General features: G+C 43.3%; 1 protein-coding gene across 5 annotated transcripts in view; it reads left to right on the plus strand.

Moving 5' to 3' along the window:
• The first annotated feature begins 1145 nt into the window (after positions 1–1145).
• Positions 1146–16446, plus strand: part of ZNF462 (zinc finger protein 462) — an 88891-nt gene continuing 73590 nt past the window's right edge. For 3 of the 5 annotated variants that reach the window (XM_030968795.1, XM_030968798.1, XM_030968799.1), the window contains exon 1: positions 1146–2012. The gene's annotated coding sequence lies outside the window, so the exon portion shown is untranslated. Of the gene's footprint in view, positions 2013–2502; positions 2616–3519; positions 3642–16446 lie in introns of those variants that run through there. The other 2 variants (XM_030968796.1, XM_030968797.1) reach the window with 2 other exon arrangements.

Raw genomic sequence — 16446 nt, forward strand, 5'->3', positions numbered from 1 at the left:
AAAGAAAAGGAAGATTTAATGGGAGAGATCCTGCATGTGTGCTTTGTCCTCACGGCATTCTTGCGGATGGGAAGACCGGAGGATGCATGGGTTTAATATTTGACCACCACCTGGGCGACCGATTTTATTTTTATTTTATTTCATTGCTGCGCTCAGTACTCCTGCGTTTGGTCTTCAGCTGAGCTGAGAGAGAGACAATGAAGTTCTAACACGCCTGACTTCTCCCAGAGTCAGTAAAACCCAAAAAATTTCCAGGAGATCACCTCAGGTTCACCACTCACATGTCAACTTTCCTCGGGAGCAGGGGAGCATCTCCCCCCTCCAGACGAACCGGAGCTCCGTGGTTCTAGTCCCTCTCCCAGCCATGCGAAACTGCAGAGCTTGGAGAAACCCCACTGATGTTCCAAAACCCAGCCATGCCCTTGCGCTCAAATTGATTTTGCCTCACTCCCGCGTATTGATTTACTGAGTCTGCACGTAAAACCCTAATTCCTCCCGCCCCTACCACCCCCATCCCCCTTTCCCTCGCTAGACATAACCCCAGAAAGTATCTGACCTGGTGCTGTGGGAGGGGAGAGGGGGGGTTGGTTTTTAGCTGAGGTGGGGGTGTGGAGCAAAAAAAAAGAAGTAGCTCAGGACAATGCTTAATAGAAACGGGACTAAATAAAAATGCAGGCTACAGCCGCTTTGTCTTTGTCTGCTTGCCTTCATCACCCAGATACCTTTCTTTGTGAGCCTTGATCGTTAGTTTCCACGGTTTTAAATAATCAGTCACAAAAGAGGCAGACAACTAGGTGTTGGGAGGCATAAAAGTTGTTTTAAGTGGAATTATTTATTTTATTTTGCGGCCAAAAAAAAAAAAAAAAAAGAACTTTTCACCAACGTAGAAGTGATTTTGGTGATAGTAGTGCAAGCTCTCTTTTCTCCCAAACGCTTGTGAGAAATAAAAAACCTGGAGATGACTGTCTTTTATTTCCAGGAGTAGACTTCAAAATACGTGCCAGAAATGGACAATTCGAGTGTCCTTTCTCCACATCAAATGCGAGCTGGAAGGGGGATTAAAAACCAACCACGTGGTAGATCTGGTTTTATACTTTGCAACCTCCAGCTCCATTTATGTTCTTTACCCTGCTCAGGGAAGATTAGCCTCTAGATGGATGTGTCTGAGGGATCACCTCGGGGGCAGATCTGCATGCAGAAACCGGTTTTTGTCATGGCTGGAAGAGAGCTATGACCCAGCAGAGCGCTCCATCCCAGCGGCTCCCCCAGCATCGCAGGAGCTGCTGAGCGCTCCTGCACAGCAAGCTTTGTGAAGGCAACAGCTTGGAAGGGGAAGATCTTCAGATCTTTCCCCCTTCTTCTCCTCCTCCCTGGCCTGTGAGTGATTCAGAGTCCCAAACCTTAACTTTTTGTTACCACCTTCATCCTCTTAATCTCCTTCATCTTCAACACCTCCTCCTCTATCACTACCATCTTCTCCTCCATCTGTCTGCCTGCTGGATCTCCCTCGCTTGCTTGCTTTCCCCCCTCCTCTTCCACCTCCCTCCTCTTTCTTCTTGCCTTTTCCTCCTCTCTTTTCTTCTCTTTTCTTTCTCTTTTTCCTCCTCTTCCCCTACACGTTGTTGTTGTTGTTAGAAAGGATTCTTGCACCCCCTGGTGCTCTTGCGTTTTGTGTGGTAGGAGAGGAGATTGTCTTCTTTCTCTCTCTCCCTCTGGTTGCTCATTATTCAGAGAGAGACACAGAGGGTGAGAGAGAGAGAGAGAGAGAGACGGATATCTCAGGTCATCTGCAGCTGCAGCAAACCAGTGAAGGAGAGAGAGAGAGAGGGAGAGGGAGAGGGAGAGAGGGGGGGAAAAGCAGGGAAAGATGGCGATCCTCCATTGCTGAGACCTGGCAAGGAGCACATGAGACTCACAAAACAACTTCCACAACAATAACAAGAAGAACTAGGCAGAGAGGAAGAGGAGAGGAGAGGAGGCAGCAGCAAGAGCAGCAGTGCCGGGACGCTCCTGTAAGTTCTTGCAATTAAAACCCATCTCTGGTTTGGCATTGGAGAGATCATCTCTCGTCTGTGTTGTGTGTGTGTGTGTGTGTGTGTGTGTGGTGTAGCGTGTGTGTGTCTCCGTTGTGTGTGCGTGTGTTATTTTGTTTGGTCTTTTATGTCTGTCTTTCTTTCCATCACCTTCCTCTGAAATCCATTCATTCGGTCAACGGAGGAAGAAGGAAGAAAGAAAGGAAGGAAAAAAAAAGAGAGAGAGAGAGAAGAGAGGGGAGCGAGAGCGGGGTGTTTTGTTTGAGAGAGAAGTCTCTTGCATGGAGGAGGAGAAGAGGAGGAGGTGCTGGTGGTGGTGGTGGTGGTGGTGGGAGGAGGAGGAAGGCGGTTAATTAATTTTTTGTTGTTGCATTACGGGGGGGATGTGGAGGGGGGGTAGAGGTGGGGGGAAATATGGGGAGATAAGTGAGATACCAGCCGAGCTTTCGGGGTGGGGGGTGCCTGAGAGGATATGTGTGTGTGTGCGAGGTCTGGATGGTGCTGTGCGTGTGGACTTGGATCAGAGACGGGAGACACACGGAGGAGAGAAAAGCTCCGTGCTGGCACGACCCAGGCAATCGGGTGACCTCTTTCTTCCTTCCTTCCTTCCTTCTTTCCTTCCTTCCTTCCTTCCTTCCTTCCTTCCTTGCTTCCTTTTCTTCCTTTCTTTCTCTCTCTCTTTCCTTCTTGCTCTCTTTCTTTCTTCCTTTCTCCCAGCCACTCTTCCCCCTCCTCCTCCTCCTCTTTCCTCCTGGTCCCCTCTCGCTGCCCTCCTCACCCCGGCGGTGGTGCCCCCTCCGCGGCTCTCCTGGAGTTGGGATGCGGGGGTACCCGGTGGCTGGAGCCGGGGCTGGGGGGCTGCTGGTGCCCGCAGGAGGTGGCTTGGAGGAGAGGACAGCGTTCAGCTGGAGAGCAGGAGCCATTACACACGCTTGTGCTCTCCTTTGAGAGAAAGGAGAGCGAGAAGGGAAGAAAGGAAGGGGAAGGAGCCCACTTCTACTCGCTCAGTTCCCCGATGTCCCTACCTTTTAACCAGGCAAAGGAGAAGGCGCTTTCTCCCCTTTGCCCCTTTCTCAACCCACCCGGAGCAGGTTTCTCCCTATCTCTCCCCCTCTTTCCCTTTCTTTATCTCCCTGTCCTCCATTTGCAAGCTGTCTGCTTTGGTTCCAGTCCAGGCTCCACAACACAAAGCTTCTCCTCGCTCTCACACACATGCACACACACAGTCCACAGGCTCTTTATGTCTTCTGGAGTAACCTTCTCCTTCCTTCTCCCCCCTCTCCGTGCCCCCCGGCTCCCCTCAGCACTGTGGTTTCTATTCTCCTCACACAGAGAATCCTCCTGGAGCTTCATGTGGTTGTGATCTGATAGGATTCCTCCCCTCCCTTTCCCCTTCACCTCCCTCTCTTTTTTTTTGGGGGGAGAAAAAGGCAAAAGTTTCATTTGTTTCTCTGGTGTTTGGAAGGGGAGAGACCTCCCAAGTTTTTTGAGTGCTTTCTTGCTCCTGCTTTTGTGTGTGTGTCTGTGGGGGTCTGTTTGTCTCAAGAAGGCTGCTTGCATGTCTAAGAGGAAGTGACTAGTTTGGCAGAGAGCTGTGATCTGAGTCAGGTAAGCCATGTCATGTTCTCTAGCTCCACCAGAAAATGGAGGAGAGAGAGAGAGAGAGAGAGTAGACAAAGCTGAGATGGGAAGTGCTCCTAACATTGTGGATGTCCCTCCATGTTTCGAGGCTTTGCTGGGCAGAGGAGCTGGCTTAATCATGATTTTTTCCCCCTAAGGTTTTCCCCTTCAGATTTTTTCAATGCACAACATTGTGATGGGTCTTCTCTCGCTGTCTTCATGCTATCAGGAAATGAGGATTGGAGGAAATTGCTCAGATTCTCCTTCACACAGAGAAACACATCCTCAGGCTTTTTTTCTCTGATGCTTTCATGTGGAGGTCACCTTTCTAGATATTTTTCCTTGGTTAAAGACCACAGGATTTTGGAGGTTGATCAGTTGGCCAAGTAAATAGTGTATATAAGCATATATTTTTAGATTTCTGAAAGCATTTGGAGGTAAGTGCATGCAGCTTGAGGCTGCTCAGGTTCTTCCAGAGGGTATCATGAAATGTCTCTTTTTTTCCTAGGTGATGATGCCTAATTTTTGGGATTTCTAACATCTCATTTTCAAGAGCATTCCTTCTTTTGGATGCCTTTTAAATTAAGATGGAATATTTCTCCCCACTCACTAGGTTGCATTAAAGTGATACTGGCAAGCTTTTAGTAGGTTCCTCAGAGCATCATAACATACATAATTTCTCTTGGAAAAAGCAAAACAGTTTTCACAGCTGTCTTTTTTGGTGTCATAAAATACTGTTTTTTCCTGAAAACTTACAGCAACATTCTTACTGTGATTTTAATGTCATTATGGAAACCTGAGATCTTTAAAGCGAGATAGCAGTTGAGCAAGAATCAGTGTGCTTTGTTTTTAACCCACCTTTTAATCTGAAGCAATTTTGAGTAGACCCAAAGCAGGCCTCGGATCTTCTCCCACCCACTGAAATCTGCACAGTAGATGCAATTCCTCAAAAAGTTCAAAATACACCCTAAAATGCAGGAGAGGGAAACGGGTGCAGTTCTGCTGAGCTTGAAGGCATAGCTCCATGGAAGGGTGTCAGTGATGTCCATACATTGATTATTCTAAGATGTTTAAGGAGAAATGTGGGAAGATGTTAAGTGGCAGGATGGGGGACCAGTGAATCTGAATCAGAATACCCTCCCAGATGTGCAAAAAAACCGGAAGGATTTGAGGATTGCCGTGACAGGGTGATGAACTCGAGATCCGTCTTAGAAGTTAAAAATCAATGCCCTTGTTTTATTTTTGCTGTGGAAGAAATGTTTTAATGTGTAATCTAATATACCTCGGAAGGATATTGCTTTATCAACTGTGCATTTCTTAAGTTCTGGTTGCTGATGTGTCACCCAAATTATTGAGGTTCTCTGGTTGCCTCCATCTTTCAGAAGAAGGCCTTGGAACATACCATTTCAGGTATGTTTAATCATATATTTTGACAAAAATAGAGGCTAACTGCTTTTGGTTTGGGGGTTTTGTTCGTTTGCTTGTTTGTTTTTGCTGCTGTTGTGGTGTTTTGGGGTTTTTTTCCCCCCCCTGAGGTGATATTTTTTGATGGATTTTTCAGACCTCTGCACAGGTCTAAGTCAGCCATTGAAGAAAAATTGAAAAATTGCCCACTGACCTTTGCTTATTTGGGTCAGATCCCAAATATCCATCCCCCTATATGGACTGTATGCAGAGTGCTTGTGGTTCAGAGCTGTGAATTCTCCTTTTACTTCTGGGGAGGTCAGCCCAGTGCTGGCACTACAGGGTGCCCTGCAGACACACTGCCCTTGAGCGTGGCATGTGCAATCCAAGAACAGCTCTGAGATTTAAGTCAGGATCTTTTTGGGAGGGCCTATTAACGCCCTAGAAAACCAAATGACGTTGCAGTAGTTTTAATGGGGTTTTTTTGGTTGGTTTTTTGGTGTTTTTTTCTGGGTTTCCTCACTATGAGATTGAAACCTCTTCAGAGAATTGTACTCTTGTCAATGGTGCTTCTTGCTGTGGTTCTGCTCAGACAGACTGAAGTTCACCTTGCTGTTAAAGTTCTAGCTGAAGAACTTTGATTAAAAAAAAAAATCCCAAAACAACACAAAACAGTTCTACCCACCAAAAAAAAAAAAAAATCCCAAACAAACAAAATCCCCAAAACCCATTGGTTTTTAAAGAAGCTCCAGAAAGATGATCTTAATTCATTCCATGGTAGTGACATGAATGTTTCTCCTAATCAGGCATTAATTTCTTCATTCAGACAATGGCTTTCAATTGCTTTTGGTTTGGGGTGCACAGAATCTTTTATTGGTCCAATCTCTAATAGAAAGTGTAAGCATTGGTAGCTTATTCTCCACTATTTAAATATGCTTTTCTTAATCACTTCTCTCACACCTACTAGACATAGCCTATGAACCACTGCTTTAAAAATATTTAAAGGATTATTTGATTTCCTTTTACATTTTCACTAGCTTCACACCCGGCTATGTTGTTGAGAAACTTGATATGTCATGTTTACAATTTCCTTCCATAATTAAAAATATTATTTTTTTGCAAGAAGAAAACTAAGAATACAATAATGTGTATGCTTGGAGTGTGAAGAATATGAGTACATAATGGGGTGCTGGAAAGGGAAAGCAGGGCAACTGCAAGTGGAAATGGAAAATAATATGATCATCCAGTGACCTTTATAAGAAAATTCGTTAGCATTGTGCACTTTGACTTAAAAGAGGAATTGACTTTTATGAAGACCGATAAAAGGATGATTAAAAAGACAGTTGACAAGTAGATGACTATTGTTCAACATAGATGTCTGGACATCTGGCAGATGTTCCTCTGGGCCCCAAGGAATGGGCAAGTTTAATTTTAACCTTAAAAAGGAAATGGGAAGAACTTAAGTCTTATAATAGTACAACTTGCATTTTGAGGAAGATTACTTCAGAAGAGCTCAAAAGATGTCTCTTGAAATCTGGAACTCCCAGAAACCCAGTGTGAATAAGCATTTCCTATTGGGTTTTCCCATTATTCCAAACAACATTTGTGGAGTTACTATAGAAATTGAGATTACCTCAGTTTACTGAAACACTTTCTCTGTGTGGTCTTGTGGATAATTTCCTTAAACGGGCAGAACAACACTACTTTGAAGTAAGAAACTTCATAAAAAGGACTTGAAAGTGTGAAACTGGTGAATAGCTGTGTACTACTCATTAACTAATATTGTCCAGTGTTGAAGCTTCACCAGGAAAACCCAGGGACAAATAGGGATTGGAAGAAGCTGCTGATGGAGGAATGAGGTCCTGTTTTCCACAGATCAGGAAAGGTCTACAAAGGCCAAGATGTCTGTGTTATTTTGTTTCCTTGTATTTTGCTACACTTACAATCTACTGTAGAAGAAAAATAATGGAAATACTCCTTTGGCATCGTGTATTTCTTTTATTTTGACTCTTTAACAGATACTTTTCTACTTTGAAATAGAAGGTTATATATTTTATGAACTTGTTCTGGATGAACATGATCTGCTACCAGTGCCAGAACTGTATAATTGGCTCAACTTGCATGTTTGATCCAAGATGTGTTCAAGTGTGAACTTCTAATTGCTGGCTTCAGCAGAGATGTTGAACTTCATCAGCCCAAATGCCTACTTGCTTTTCCATCAGTTGGGTACTAAACAATCAAGAAATCTCTGGGCCCACAGGAGGTGAGCAGGAGGTCTGCTGAGTGTTAATTGAGGAGAGAATGAGAAATTCCATCTCACTCTTCAGAGAGTGAGAATAACTTTTGAGAGAGGGGGAAAAAAATAAAAGGAGAGTGATGAGAGTGAAGGTTGCTTAAACATCTGCTAAGTTCTCAGAGAGAGGAACTCTAATGGTTTAATCAAGAGGTGCTGGAGAAGGTGGTGTGATGCAAGTCCTCAGCTGCTGGCAGAGACACAGTTAACATTGTACACGGCTGAACTTCAGCATGGCACTTCTCCAAATGAGTTGACTGTTGAAAATAAAATGTTCCAGAAGAACTGGGAGAACAGGAAAGAAGTTAAAATAGCACGGTTTTTATGCCAGTGCTGAAAGAAGAAAAGGGGGGAGGAAGGGAGATAGATCGACTTATGATAATTATCTTGTTGGTTGTAGCAAAAATAAAAAAAAAAAACAAAGGTCTTTAGTAGAAGTTTCCAAACTTAGGGGACCAGGTTTAATAGAAGTGGTCTTTATTTGCATCCTGAGTTTTGGAAGTGTTCTGCTTTCAGCTTGTGTTTGAGAAGTTCAGCACATAGGTAAACACAAAGTCGTGTGAGTTCTCTTGTTTTTGGTTTCTGTTCAGTTTTGTTCTTTCAACGTTAAAAACAATACCAAAGATCTAAAAAGTCTGCCCCTTGTCTCTTGATCTTTATTAAGCTGTGCCAGAGGTTGCAGCACAAATACATCTCTGAAGGGATTTGAGGAAGAGGAGAGAGCTTGAGGTAGGGAAAGAGGAGCCATTGCGTTTGGTGTCTTATAGTTGAACGCAATCTTAAATATAATGGTTTTTTTTTCCTCTGGGCTCTTTTCAGCTGTCTGGGAGTTGAAGGTCTTGGTGTGGTTGCTTTGGTCAGCTTGAGGCAACAAATGTTACTGCAGTAACTCAAAATCTCCTGGCCTAATCACTACTTGAAGGAACATTTCCTTAAGCAATGTTTGGGACAGAGCTTTCCCTCATCATTGGTTTTGACTGCTTTGTAGCCATTTTTGAGATACACTTGCTATCAGAAGATAATTCCCAGACCTAGCAGCAGAGCTATACATTGTATTTTACCTTGATCAAAAGTCTTATCGTTTTCGGCTGGTTTTTGTGGTCCATAATTATAATTATGGACTCCACAGCTGCTGTCTAGGGGGAATACAGTGGGGTTTTGGCTTGGGCTAAAAAGCAGCCTCAAAGGTAGAAGATGTTAAGATCCATCAGGAGAGGCAATTAATTAAGTTGAGTTTAGCTGGTAATTGAAAGAAGATGGAAATAGGAGACCTCAGGATGTTCAGGAGTTGTTCTTGAGTGGAGTCAAAGGCAGTGTCTTAAAGAATACTTGTTTAATAGTGTCAGCATAGAGAGCTGTAGGCGCAGCATCGATGTCATGAGTGATTAGGAAGGACTTATTTAGAGCTTATTAGGGTAGCAATCATTGCAAGGCCAGTGTGTGTTGAGGACAAATAATTCTGGGAAAGCACTTGTATCACTGGGTTACTTCTATTAGTTTTGAACCAGTTAAATTAAGAATTCAGTTCTTGACGTGTGTCACTTGTTACTTCCTGGTGGAAAATAAGACCTTCTAATTGGGATTATGTGTGAAGAAGCTAAGTGCTTGCATTATGTGACAGTGTTTTTCCTTCTCCTTCCAGTTCCAGGAATATGCAATTAATAACTTGAAGTCATTTAGATAATGGGTGCTCAGCAGCCCTGGATGTTGTATTTGCAGCACTTGTTACAGATGGAGGCTTTGTGCTGACCTGAAGATTAGGAAGTGGGATGTTCATCAGAGTGGCATTACAGTTGCTATTAAAAAGGTCTGGAAAGGGGCCTGAGAACCCCAGCTGCTGTCATGGTGTGGAGGAAGTCAGGCCTTCAAAGGATACAAGGATTAGAGCTTCAGGAAAAGTAAATGGTAGCATCAGCACAAGTAGAAAATAGGCAGAGCTGTTCAGCAAACAGAAGAAAAGTAGGCTAAGGCATGCCATAATTATGTGCAGTGGAAACTTGCTGCTAATGGAGCAGTGGCGTGGGGTAGAGAGGCAGGAGAACGATTTTTCAAGACAAAACAAAGCAGACATTGCAGAGAATGATATGGGAAGACTGAGGATTCAGTGTGCTCGTGATAATGTGAAAGAGAAGACTTTGTTTTGAAAGATGCTAAAAATGGAATCTTCTGATGCACATGTGGTCAGTGTTTCCGTGGCCTGGTAGGACAATAGGGGCTTCTTTAGCACTGCTGGGATGAGCAAACCCTTCCTTTCCGCCTGCAGCTCTTGGGTTCAAGCAGTGGCTTGGGATGGTATCGGTGGCTGTGGAAAGAAGGCATCACAGGATATTCCTTTTGAGAAGAAGATGGGTCATCCTGGGCTGCACTGTTGTCATGCAAATGCTTCAAAACACAATGGCCACTTATCACAAGGGCCAGGCAGGCACATTCCTCCCACACACTGTCCCCAGACCTCTCCAAAGAAAAGGGCAGAATGGGAGGGAATGTGCTTGGAACCTGTGCTCCAGCAAACACAAAACACTTTCTTGAATTTATCTTCATTTTTCTCTTGAATTTCTTAAACTTTCTCCCCTTTCTGTCAAATAAGGAGCAAAGGCTAAGGGAGAGACTACTTGTGCTGGAAGATTTTGGTCCAGCGTGATGGTGATGTGGAGGGTGGTTCATTTACCTTTTTAATGACTAAGTTGCTGGAGAATTTGATTGTGTAGCTGGAGAGGGATCATTAATAAAGGCCTTGCTGTAGTCCAAAAGTCACAATTCGGCTGGCTGATGGTGCTTAAAATGGTTGGGGTTTTCTTTGTGATTTTTTTTTGTTAGTTTGTTGGTGGGGTTTTTTGGTGGTGGTGATTTTTTTGTTTGTTTGTTTGTTTGTTTGTTTGTGATTTTTAATTTTTGTTTTTTTGTTTTAATTTTTGTGGGTTTTTTTTAATTTTAGTTTTTTTGTTTTGTTTTTGTTTTTGTTTTTTTATTTTCTTGGGGGTTTGGTTTTGTTTTTTTCATTTCTGCCTCCCTCTCATTGCTATTAAATGGACAGCTGAAATACATCCTAGGTCAGAAATTCAGAGGGATTGGTAAAGGTGGTTTATGTCAGTGGTGATTGTTTAACAACTTCTTTGTAATTTCCTTTTTTTCCTATTTTAATTTTTAATTTTCATGGTTTTATTAAAGTGAAAACTGCAGTCTGGGCTAAACTTGGGATAGTTTGAGGAGTGCTGGTCTTGAGGGGGATGCAGTGAGTCAAGGATGAGTACTCATCTCTAGTTGAGCAAACTGCTGCTGAAGAGAACTTAAGAGGCCCATGGATATTTATTTATTTTAACTCAGGCTTGGATTCTGCAGTCATAGTCAGACTCAGCTAGATTTGTGAGTAAGTGGCTCTTTGTTAAGGGTATTTGGGTCTCTCTGACCAAAAAGAAAGGAGACCAAAGAATTGCTGTACAGCCCTTGAAATATTGCTCTTTTTTTTTCTTAATTCATTCAACTATCTATCCTTCTACCCAGTAAAATAGGCATAATTAGGATTTAACATGGATCTTGGAAATGACCACCCTGGTGCTGGATTCTGCTGCTGTGTGTGTTAAAACAAGCCAAGATAAGGAAAGAAAAGCCTCCTTTTGTGAGTGGTTCTGGTGTGTGAGACTGGAGCACAGCTGCTCTTCTCTTGGCGAGCACTTGAGAGATGAGATGTGGTTACCTGCCACCTTGTTTTTGTGTCCCTGCTGTCATCCTGACTGAGCCTGTCTCCTCAAGTGTGTTGTTGCTTGTGGTGAGTATGGATGAATATATTTATATATACACAGTACCTGCTTAGTTGGTGATGCAGCCAAGTTTGGAAGGCAGTGGCCAACGGAGTCATCTTCTTGTTTTCCGCTGTCTTGTGAGACAAGTGGTGCCCTGAAGACAAATAAATAAATAAATAAAACGTCAATGTGAACAAATTTGGAATTATTTCTCTCTGTATTTGATTGGAAGATCTGATTTTGCATTCCAGTTTTGTCTGCAGCTGGGTGGCTCAGGCTGCAGGATGTGGGACCTTCGAAGCCTTGCTTCCATCATGCTCAGCTAAATAGCTTGACGAGTGTAAAAAAATGTAACAAATGGCTGATGGAAAATCGAGAGCAGCCAGACAGCTCTCAGCCTGGTTAATTAGCTCCTTGACTGCTGAATTGTTCCTGCCCCGTCATATGGCTGTGGCTTGCAGCCCTGCGAGAAAGGGTTTGGCTTCCTGGCCAGGAGCGCGCATCCCAAAAGTTGAATTAATGTAACTTGAAGTCAGTGTGGACAGGTTCCTTTTGGTCTAAATGACCTTTTATCTTTGCTGGGGGTGGGCAGTGGGGAGAAAGCATATCGGCTTTCAGCTGTGCCAGGTCATGCAGAGGCCAAGTTCTCTTGTCTGTGATCAAGCATATGGTGTGAAACAGCCCGGTGTGCAACAGCACTGGGGCAGAGGAGCACTCCAGCAGCCCTTCTGTAGGTAAATGTGACCCAGGGCCACGTCCTGCCATGCAGGATGGGTGTGTTTAACCCTTCAGTGGCTCCTGCTGTGTTTCCATCCTGGTGGGTTGGGAAGATGTCACTCAAGAGCGCACGGGTTTCTCCTGCCAGAGCACCCGTGCTTGTGTGAGACCTGAAATCTCTGGCTCCAAAGGCTTCACTGTATTACTCACTGGGGCTGCTGAGAGAGTGAGTCAGTGTGTTTGGGTCTTTGCATGAAAAAATGAGCAAACCTGAATTATTGTAAAAATTATCAGATTGCAGAGGTGATAAATAAACTACAATGAACTTTCCGTTCCACGTCCTCTACCACTGTTCTGCTCTCCTTCCACCGTGGGTCAGGGGGGAAGACAGAGATTTTCAGTGTGCTGTTCTCCCAAGGAACCACATAAAAAAACCCTGCTGAGGCTGTACTGTAGTCAGAAAATGTCTTTCAGACAGTCAGAAGTTGCTTGGCAAGATGTCAGGCAGGTTGACCAAAGGTTGCAGGAGTTGCGCTCCTGCAAAATGAACATGGAATGGTTCCTGCCCTCCATGGTTCTCCAGTGCTTCCACAGGTTCTCCAGTTGGTGTACAGGAATATAGTTTGCTTGCTGGTATTCTGGTCTTATCTCTGAAGATATTTATTTTAAGAATTCATGTCTACATAGGTTTGTTAATACTGTACTGTAATATCAGATGGGCTGCTGAGACCTCAAGGGGGTGAGGAATCTATTTTTAGTGTGTTTGAAGGGTAGATGATGTTTCAGGTTGTGGAATGACTTTCTAGGGGGCCTGTCACCATATACTGAAGTTTTGTATGTCATGGCAGTGGAGGCCAGTCATATGATGATGAGTTAGTAACTTAAATGGGACATTAAAAAAAATCCTGCTCTTTGGGGAAATTTTAAAGATAGATGGAGCTAAAATGTCACACTGCCTGTTCTCATGCTTTTTTCCTTGATGTGCTGAAGACATCTAATCCTCTTTACAGGTGAATTAAGCAGTCTGCTTATGAGCTGAAGGCAATACCTGCTGATCTGTTGACATCCAGATTGGAGGGTTATTCATGTCTCAGTAAGACTTTTAGTAATGGATGACCACAAGAGCATTTTAGCTGCCCAGGTGGTGTGAAGAAGACGGTCTGTGATCTCCTTCCACATCAGAAGTTAGTCACATGTAGGAAGTTGGATAGTAGCAGTAGTAGATGGATAGTGCCATCCTCTTTGAGAGTGTTTGACACCCCAGCCTGCAGAGGTTTGGAGCTTTAGGTTGAAAAGATCCAGCCTCAGACAAATGCATGTGTGCAGCAATCTGAGCAGTGAACCCAGTTGTGCTTTTGAAGCCCTGCACTGTGGTGGCAGCCACGGAGAACAGATTTTAATGATTTATTATAGTTAGATTTTATGCAGATTTGCTTCTTATTTCCTTTGGAAGACAGCAAAACTGCAACTTTTTACAGGATTCCTCTTACATTCCTGGGATTTTGTTTAGTGTGCAGGCATGTGCGCTTTATTTATTTATTTTGTAACTGCTCACTGCCACTGCTAGGAATGTTAACAAAGGCTTTTTAATAGGTCAGACCTCACCACTGTTGCATTTTCATAGTTTCCATAGTGCATTTGGTAGATAATAGATGGTGGGGAGGTAAAGCCCTTTATGCTCTGAGAGCTCATTCATGTGAACAGTTGCTGTGCCCTGGTTCTGAATTTTCACTGCAGCTACTTGTGTGAGTAAACATTTGAAGATCAGATCCTTAGCTGCTTGGAGTAATTCTCGTGGAGCTTTTCAGGGAGGCGTTTTGAAAATTACATCTTGAATTGAGGATGCCCTTAACTTTCAACAGCTTCCACCTACATACATGAGATGCTCATTTGTGGTTGCATGTGAGGGCATGGCTGTAGCAGATTTGCAGGATTCAGCGGAAGCATATGCATTAGATAATTCTTTCACTTTCATTTGTGTGCTCTTTCTTTCATTCTCGCTGTTTGTATTTTGACAGCAGGAGCATGTATGTTATAAATACTCAACTTTGACTTCAATTAGTGCTGGCATGTCCCTGAAGTACTGTTTCATGTGACTTTGCAGATGTTCTGGTGAGAACATCCCTGTTGCTGTGTTGTCTGTGGATAATGCTCACGTGTTCTGGAGCCCCATCACTAACTGTGGTGGTTTTGGAAGCCGCTTCTCCCTCTCAGTTTTCCTCTTAATTAAAGGGATTGGCTTGCATAGATACTAGTATGGTAGTGGCTTGTTAAAGACAAATGTTTTGGATCAGGAAAAATGCAACCTATGTCCTTTTACAATGGCAGAAGCATGTAGCTTTGTGTGTGTGTACATAATACAAGTTCCTATCCATGTGGTTCATGCTGCTGTGGTGCTTCATCTGGCAGATCATTTAAATATTTACTCCAAAAGAGCTTGTTCTCTGTTGGTGTGAAGCAGCATTTCCAGTTATTTTTAGGTCATTTTCATTTTAGCAACCCTGTTGGAGATAGACCAGATACGAGGGCTCCAGACCGTCCCTGCATTTTGGTAGAGATTAATAAAATAAAACTTAGTGGTTTGATCCCAAGAAGAGAGAACAGGTCATCTGGTTAACAGAAGGTTAGGCAAAGCAGTGCAGCGCTGAGAGTGCCATAAACCAACCCAGAATATCTGGTAGTCTGTCCAGTGGCTGTGTGTGAAGCTGAAATGGTGCTCTGGGATCTGCAGAGCCAGCAGTTCTGTTACCACTGCTGTGACGCAGGAGATAATTCTGTTGGGCAAGCATCAGCATGGGGGTGGATCTACAGCACAGGATGTGTAATGTCAACATGAAGCATGGGAGCTGGCAGTAAGAAGGAAAGCAGCCATTTCATGCCAGTGCAGGAAGCCCAGATAGATTTTTTTTCTTTCCCCCCCTCTGCATCTTGTCCTTTTGTGCTGCTTTCATACTTCGTATTAAACAATTACCTTCTCTGCTTTGTCATCTGGAAACTTCAGCCCAACAGGGTTTCATTTCTTCCTCTCTTCCTGAACCTGTGGGATTTTTTTCTTGTTTTTGTTTTTGTTTTGTTTTGGGGTTTTTGTTTGTTTGTTTTGTATGTTTCTTTTTTAAAAAAAACATACAAAACAAGTAGCAATGAAGTGCACTCCAAAAGCATGTCTGATGGATTATAAAAGGGGCTGGGGAGAGGCTGAATGGCTGAAGAGCAGATCTGGAGAAAGAGAAGAGCTCAGTCATGTGCAAGTCCTGAGCTTCAGATGAAGCTCTGCTGTAGATCCTGTTGGCTTTGGTGCAGACACAGTTTGCTCAAAAGCTGTAACCATTTGAGAACATCAAACTGCAGCTGGGAAATGCAGAAGGTATGGAGTGCTGTGATACTGCGTAGACCTTGAAACTCTGAAATTACTAAGAAGCTGTAGAAAGCTACTGTAACTGTTCCTGCTTTCTTTTTACCAGAAATGCACATTTAGAACGCCTTTGTCCTATTTGGCTAATGCATAACACCCTTCTGGATTGGTTGGGGGTTTTTCTTTGTTTTTTTTTTTTGTTGTTGTTGTTGTTTTTTATTTGAAGAGCCAAACATTGTTGCTAGTCTATCTAAATCTGCAGAAAGATTTCTAAATAAGTCTACTAAGCGTTCAATGGACTTTAAAAATCTGGTGGTATGGCTTCTGTCAGCTCATCACACACTTGGCTTTGTGGTTTAGGTTTTTTTCCCACCTATAACATTTGGAGATATCTTCCTGTAGCTTCAGCATGGGAAACTCTTGGATACCAAAGCTTGCTCCTTGATGGGTACAGCAGAGCTGAACTTCATAATCAGAGCTCTCATGGTTCCCATTGCCTGTTCAGCAGGACCTTCAGATAATGTATTACACATCCCCTTGAATGAATCCTTGTCTTGGATGCCGTTCTGTGGCAGCCCTTGGAAAGCATGACTTTCTTCATGTGCTCCTAAGAGCTGGAGTGGGAGTAGTCAACCCACAGGTATGTTTTCCCAGTTGCAATTTGGTGATGGGAGGAGGGGATGCATATAAAACATGGCTTGTGTGTGAAGACTGTTTGTTCTGTTCCGCAGTAACTCCATCCTTTAAACTGCCCCACTGGCCCCGTTCAGATTTTTTGGTTGGAGCTGTGGGACTCTGGCACTTCTGCATAGGGAACATGCAAATAAATGGCATTGAGGAGTTACATGGGACTTGAACACCATCTCTCAGGGCAGAACTCCTCTTGGTTCCATAGATAGGCCATGGTGTGGCTGTTTCATCATCAGAAGTATTAAGGATGCAGGTGAATCAAAATATTTTTTTAAAAAAATAAAGTATGGGCACTCCGTTCTGTCTATCTATGTAATTTCCACTGCAGGTTGTACTTTGTAGTGGCTGGTAGTTTTGTGCTTTTCCTGGTGGTGTTGGAACAGTTTTCAGAGCATGCTGGAGGAATGTTCATCAGAAGTGAACAAATGAACAATGCCACCAGAGATTGTCTGCATGTTTTCTCATAGACCATCTCTGCACTGGGAAGAAAATACATTGTCCTTGACTTTTTTCCTACTGAAAAAGGTGCTACTTGCTGAAGATAGTTTATTATAAATAACTACTAAGATGATAATCTCACCACAGCATGCTTGGCAG

This window comes from Camarhynchus parvulus, chromosome Z (genome assembly GCF_901933205.1).
Source record: "Camarhynchus parvulus chromosome Z, STF_HiC, whole genome shotgun sequence".
Taxonomy (NCBI): Eukaryota; Metazoa; Chordata; class Aves; order Passeriformes; family Thraupidae; genus Camarhynchus; species Camarhynchus parvulus.